At 39.4% G+C, this 7,031-nt stretch overlaps 1 long non-coding RNA gene across 1 annotated transcript; it reads right to left on the bottom strand.

Moving 5' to 3' along the window:
• Positions 1-6,141: 6,141 nt before the first annotated feature.
• Positions 6,142-6,497, bottom strand: LOC131344251 (uncharacterized). The gene is made up of 3 exons (XR_009203302.1): positions 6,451-6,497; positions 6,297-6,344; positions 6,142-6,214 (listed from the first exon to the last, which is right to left on the bottom strand). It is a non-coding gene; the product is annotated as an uncharacterized LOC131344251 (long non-coding RNA).
• Between the last annotated feature and the right edge of the window lie 534 nt (positions 6,498-7,031).

Here is a 7,031-nt window from a genome sequence, read left to right as displayed (position 1 = left end):
GGGGTCAATTTCTCAATGGGTTTTCCACTACTCACAATAATCAGGATAGTATCTCTATCCCTAGATGCCTATTTAGTGTATACTTGACAGTCAGTCCATCCAGGAATTCTTGATTCTGCATTCGCAGAAATTAGCTCAAAATCAAACTCTGTAACATTCAGAGAAGCTTGCAATTTTTCAAAATTACACAGATTAGACAGATTTGAGCCCAGGTGTATCATGTGACATTACAACCTTTCATCCATTCATAGAAAGTAATTACATATATGCCTTCACTGGAAGGAATTGTAGATAAATTGAAGAATGGGAGAATCCCACGCTTGCAATTTCATCAATATGCCAATATTCTGCAAAAAATTCAAAAGGCTGAATTGCAAATCTGGATGAAAGCTGCAAAAACTGCATCACAAAACCAACTCAGCAAAATCCTGGAGAAACTGTACAGTACTACCGAGTCTTTTACTCTCTGCTCTTACCAGTATTGCCTTCATTTTCTTTCGCAAGTGGGTTTTTGTTTTGTTTTGTTGTTTGTTTGTTTTTTATTCACATTCTGGTGCCCAAAATCCATAGCAATAAAACATCGCATTTTCTTCCGATTTAGATATGGTCACGCTGGCACCGAGATGACAACATTCGATTATGGAGAAAGAGTGTGTGTGTGCAAAACATGGCACTAAATTTAGCTGCAGTTAATTAAGACTGAACTTTTGATGAAGGGAAAGAACATCTGAGTGTGTTGGTTGCTGTCTCGTTAAAATTGCCACTATCGCAATGCATTATGTTTCATATTGCAGTTCCTCACCGAAATGCTGTTTTGCACTGTAAGGCACCCAAACCCTGACAGACAGTTCTGCGTAGGCTGAAGCCCTGCAGCAGTATTTGCGTGGTGTTTATTCCCCCTTCCTAATGAGTTGAGGAGCTACATTATGACTGCTTCGCTCTATTCACATTGTACTAATTGACAGTAAGACTCTAAGTGTTTGTGCAATGATGCTGATTCTACCAAATAGTGCTAGATGTTTCAAATCGCTCACATACTGTAGTGTTCAGTTTTCCACATGGCTGGCATGTGAGGCTGCCTGATTGGAGCTCTTTTTTTGCATAAGTCCTGACGTTAACATATGCAGGAACATTAATCACACAGGAAGACTAATGAATCACTCTCTCCTTTTGTACATGCACTGAATATCCTTTTTTTTAACACAATACCTGCCCGGGTTTAATCTTAGAAGAAAGGAAAGGCCTAGAAATAGCAGTGCAATTTTAGGGGTGAAAGTGGACACCTGTAATTGTCCCCAATTATGCTAATTAGGCAGAGAGAGAGAGAGAGAGGTTTCTTTCAGATATTTAAAGGCAGTTAGCATTCAGAAATAATAATAATAATAATAATAAATATGACAAATAATAATTATGAGGCTGCAGAGTCTCATAAATATATATATATATATATATATATATATATATATATATATATATATATATATATATATATATATATATAAATATATATATATGTATATATATATATATATATATATGTATATATATATATTTAAAGTCATCCATGTATTTATTTATTTATTTATTTATTTCACATTGCTTCATTTTCTGGAAAAATCAGCCAAGATAATAAAATGACATAAAATTACCAGTTTGCTAACGCTTTATTTTGACCTCCATAGTGCCTTTATAACACATGAATTAGCATTGCATAAGTGATGCAGCAGAATTATTAAAGGCTTATGTCACAATGAATAAGATGATACTGAACACTTTATGCATATTTGTCTTTAGATGCGCAGCCATCTGTTATCACTATAATTGATCGAGACGAACGATTGTTGTATATTTGTTTTAATCCATATACACTATATTGCCAAAAGTATTCGCTCACCTGCCTTGACTCGCATATGAACTTAAGTGACATCCCATTCCTAATCCATAGGGTTCAATATGACGTCGGTCCACCCTTTGCAGCTATAACAGCTTCAACTCTTCTGGGAAGGCTGTCCACAAGGTTTAGGAGTGTGTTTATGGGAATTTTTGACCATTCTTCCAGAAGCGCATTTGTGAGGTCACACACTGATGTTGGACGAGAAGGCCTGGCTCTCAGTCTCCGCTCTAATTCATCCCAAAGGTGTTCTATCGGGTTGAGGTCAGGACTCTGTGCAGGCCAGTCAAGTTCATCCACACCAGACTCTGTCATCCATGTCTTTATGGACCTTGCTTTGTGCACTGGTGCACAGTCATGTTGGAAGAGGAAGGGGCCAGCTCCAAACTGTTCCCACAAAGTTGGGAGCATGGAATTGTCCAAAATGTCTTGGTATGCTGAAGCATTCAGAGTTCCTTTCACTGGAACTAAGGGGCCAAGCCCAGCTCCTGAAAAACAACCCCACACCATAATCCCCCCTCCACCAAACTTTACACTTGGCACAATGCAGTCAGACAAGTACCGTTCTCCTGGCAACCGCCAAACCCAGACTCGTCCATCAGATTGCCAGATGGAGAAGCGCGATTCGTCACTCCAGAGAACGCGTCTCCACTGCTCTAGAGTCCAGTGGCGGCGTGCTTTACACCACTGCATCCGACGCTTTGCATTGCACTTGGTGATGTATGGCTTGGATGCAGCTGCTCGGCCATGGAAACCCATTCCATGAAGCTCTCTGCGCACTGTTCTTGAGCTAATCTGAAGGCCACATGAAGTTTGGAGGTCTGTAGCGATTGACTCTGCAGAAAGTTGGCGACCTCTTCGCACTATGCGCCTCAGCATCCGCTGACCCTGCTCCGTCAGTTTACGTGGCCTACCACTTCGTGGCTGAGTTGCTGTCGTTCCCAAACACTTCCACGTTCTTATAATACAGCTGACAGTTGACTGTGGAATATTTAGGAGCGAGGAAATTTCACGACTGGATTTGTTGCACAGGTGGCATCCTATCACAGTTCCACGCTGGAATTCACTGAGCTCCTGAGAGCGACCCATTCTTTCACAAATGTTTGTAAAAACAGTCTGCATGCCTAGGTGCTTGATTTTATACACCTGTGGCCATGGAAGTGATTGGAACACCTGATTCTGATTATTTGGATGGGTGAGCGAATACTTTTGGCAATATAGTGTATAAGATGCAAGATGTGACCCTGACTAAAATGACGATTATTTGCTTGCACTTGAGATGAACAGTTTTGTTTCATTTCTTTGTGAACTGCTGGCAATATTTCTTAATAATAATTATTAATTATTCAAGGTTTCCAACATTTTTAAAAGGATTTTTTTTATATAGGTTTATTAGTTAGAAATGTGTTTTGTGTGTTTGGGATGCTTTTTAAAGGAACACTGTATGCTGACGAATAGAAATGGTCAGAATGAGGCTTCGATAGAGGCTAATAAAATATTTTATTGAACTCATCTAGGTAAGCATTATGCAAAAAGATAAAATTATTTAAAGATATAGATCTATTTACAGATGATTATAGGATACTGTGTGAGGGTTAAGGGGGTAATTGGTGGTGCGATTGATAAAGGGAAAGAGAAAAATGCTACACAGGCTAAAGATTGGTAAAGGTGTCATTGAGTCTTGAAGACCTGTTAAAAAAGACAAGAAGAGAGATTTATATACAGTGGTAGCTAAAATATAACGAAATATATTTATACCTACCTGTGGGGTAGTAAAGGAAAAAAATGTAAAATGTGTCAAACAAAACTGACTTGCTAATAAGGACATTAGGTATAACGAACACCTACTGTCCACTTTAACAGGTACACCTGCTGCTTATGCAATTATCTAATAAACCAATCATGTCGCAGCAGCACAAGACAAACAATCATGCAGATACAGGTCAAGAGCTTCAGGTAATGTTCACATCAAACATCAGAAATGGGAAAAGTGTGATTTCTGTGACCATGGCATGGAAGTTACTTCCAGATGAGTTGGTTTGAGTATATCAGGAACAGCTGATCCCTGGGGATTTTGCCTGAGATGCATGCTGAGATGAGTCATTAGTCATTAAAATGTCCTTCCAGGCAGCTTGAACCAATCTGACCATTTTATTTTGACCTCTCTTATCAACCAAGCATTTCCACCCACAGACATTTCAATCACTTGAAATCACTTTTCCCCATTTTGATGTTTGATGTAAGTATTAACAGAAACCCTTGACCTGTATCTGCATGAATTTATGTATTTTGCTACTGCCACATGACTTGGATAACTGCATAAATGGACAGGTTTACAAATGTTCCTGTTAGTGTATGGTGAGAGTATAAGGAGTTAAAACTATGATGTAGCGTTGATGACTAAATTAAAGTACTGTAATAATTAGAAATTGCTGTTGTGTATGCATGTGTGTGTGTGTTTGAGGTGAGGGATGGCAAGGGAATGGGGAGGTGTAGGGTTAAGGGACTGCATAGCTCAAAGCTTCTCCAATGTGTTCATCATCAGCTGGACATGCTGCTTGATGAGTCAGGTAACTGCAGTGACCAAGGCTTCTGGGTCATTGTAGAGCTCCAGGGGCTGAAAACAGAACTACTAAAAGTTCTGTCCTATTGACAAACACACACACACACACACCAAACACAAATCCAACAGTGTCACTGACTTACAGTGTGAGAGAGTACAAAGCTGTGAATTTGTGTATGGTGGCATCAGAAGATATTCAACACTTACAATAAGCACTGTAAAGTACAGCTCTGCTGCAGGCTCCCACACATCCAGGTCCCACATGCTGACGAGTTCCATCAGACGCTGTAAGAATCCTCCCTCAATCTTTGAGAAAGAAAGACAACAAGCTCCATTAGTGCCACATATTATCACTGGGAAAATTTGAAATATAAGAAAAATATTCAACATTCAGGCATACTTTAGAAATCTTCTGATAGGACACTCACTGTCTCAGGTGTAAAGCCGTTCCCGTAGTAGCCGACGATGAGCGGTTCATAGAACACGTCCAAAAAGTTGAAATGTTGGAGCTGCACAAACGTGAAGAATTATACATTTATAATAACTTATACATTACTTTACATGTGGCAGTTCTATGATATTTAAACAAGTCATTTTCTACAGGCATTTGCAAGCTTACCCCGGCCCCGGAGAGCTCTGCTGTAATCGATTCCTGGTTAGACGATGTCCTCAGGAACCGGATCAGCGCCTCGTAGGCCAACCGTACGTGATCTGTGTCCTGTTAAAGCAAAACAAAAACAAATCTCTATAACTCACTTTGTCTACGGTGTTCAACATGGCTACTTATTTTACACCCTGCATGCATGTCCAGTTTTCCTTTACAGATACACAGATGATATAACACAAAGCCCAAATTTTCATTATGTACATTTTATTTGAATATTTTTTCCTTCATTCATAACAGACTGTGATTGTTATAAAACAGAAAATTAGCTATTGATACGAGAAAAGAATTCACCTGGTTGTTAGCTGCTGCCAGTTGCATCACGATCTTCTTTCCGGTCAGAAACAGGAAGTTCTGATTAAGCATGCAGCTGAACACAGTCTGAATATAAGACAGCACACAATAGAAGTTAAAGCAGAGTGGACTTTACCTCTGCAGTAAAAGTAGCTACACAAAGGTTTCACTCACAGCAAACGCCTGGCGGAGAGCAGGCAGCTTCAAGCCGATATCCGTCACCTCTCTGTCTGAAAGTAGGCAGCTAAGGAACGATGGAAATGCTTAGTGTATGTTACACATAAATAACACCATTACACCATTAAACTGGGAAGAGGATTGTACCTAATAAAGGGCACCTCCATCTCCTCTGGGCTAAATCTCTCCTCACACGCCTGCAAGGCAAATTAGCAATGAATCATTAAAACTCACACAGTACATTTTACAGACTCCTATCCAGGGGACTGTATGTGTAGATACATGTGAGTTTGGAAACACAGAATTACTTCAGAGTTGCTCTGTGAATTGTGAGGAGAACAAACATCTTGCTTTGTCCAAGTAGCAGTGTCCACCTGCCCATCTTCAAACACATGCAGGTATGTGCAGGTCACCTTTTTAAAGATGTGCTGTTAAATAAAACTTTAAAAAAAATAAAAACTATTAAAATATATTATTAAAAATTCGTAAAATTCATATTTAATGCTAAATAAATACTAGTATATAACTAGTGTAATAAAGTTACCACAAAATCCTCCAGTGCCACAACGACGGATGACTCCATGCGGTTACAGCAAATGTACTCTGTAACCCTCCCAGATACGCTCTTAAAAGATATTTTAAAGTAAACACAATTAATTACTGCAATTAACAAAAGATTTGTGATGCCATAACAAACAATCCCTTACCTTAATGCCAGTGACAGAGTCCTCAATACAGGTATCATAAGGTAATCCCTGCAAATGCACAGCAAAATCAGCTGAAACTCAAGATCACAAAAGTTCTCATCTAATAATCATTAATGTCAATTCTCTTCATCAGAGTAATTAAGCCTGTAATTACCGTGTGGTTCAAGTAGCAGGTCTTGGTCTAAGGACCCCTTATCATCCTGAGGTAGTAGGTCTTCTTTTCCACTGACTAGAAATACAAAAACAAAACTAAATATTAGAACTTGTAACTAATGGTGTTTGTGTGTTTGTATCTCAGCTGCAGCCCTGGACAATACCCTAGACTGGGAGCTGAAGTAGTCAGCAGAGAGGAACTGAATATTCTTCCAGGCATGGTCCAGTTCACCAGCAGTGAGAGGCTGGAAAAAGTAGAGCATAAAGATCGTAAGTGCTTCTTGTCATGGCAGTTTCATACTAACACGTCTTACATTCTGTCGCTTTCCTTACCCCCAAAAAACCCACAACCTTGTAAACTGCAGTGATTGGCTTTAGTAATTAAATGAATGGTTTGCTTACTGAAGGGTCATTGAGAGATGCGGTGGGCAGCGGCTCATCGTACGGCTCATCGACCTTAATACACACAAACACACAAAATTACTCACTGCAGTTAACAACATTTTGTAATGCCACAATGAATGAGCCCTTACCTGAGTTCCAGTGAGAAGGTCCTCAGTATTATTAAAATGAGAGAATTCC

The sequence above is a fragment of the Hemibagrus wyckioides genome, linkage group LG23 (assembly GCF_019097595.1).
Source record: "Hemibagrus wyckioides isolate EC202008001 linkage group LG23, SWU_Hwy_1.0, whole genome shotgun sequence".
Taxonomy (NCBI): Eukaryota; Metazoa; Chordata; class Actinopteri; order Siluriformes; family Bagridae; genus Hemibagrus; species Hemibagrus wyckioides.
Note: the sequence above shows the minus strand (reverse complement) of the source record. Positions and strands in the feature narration are given on the sequence as shown.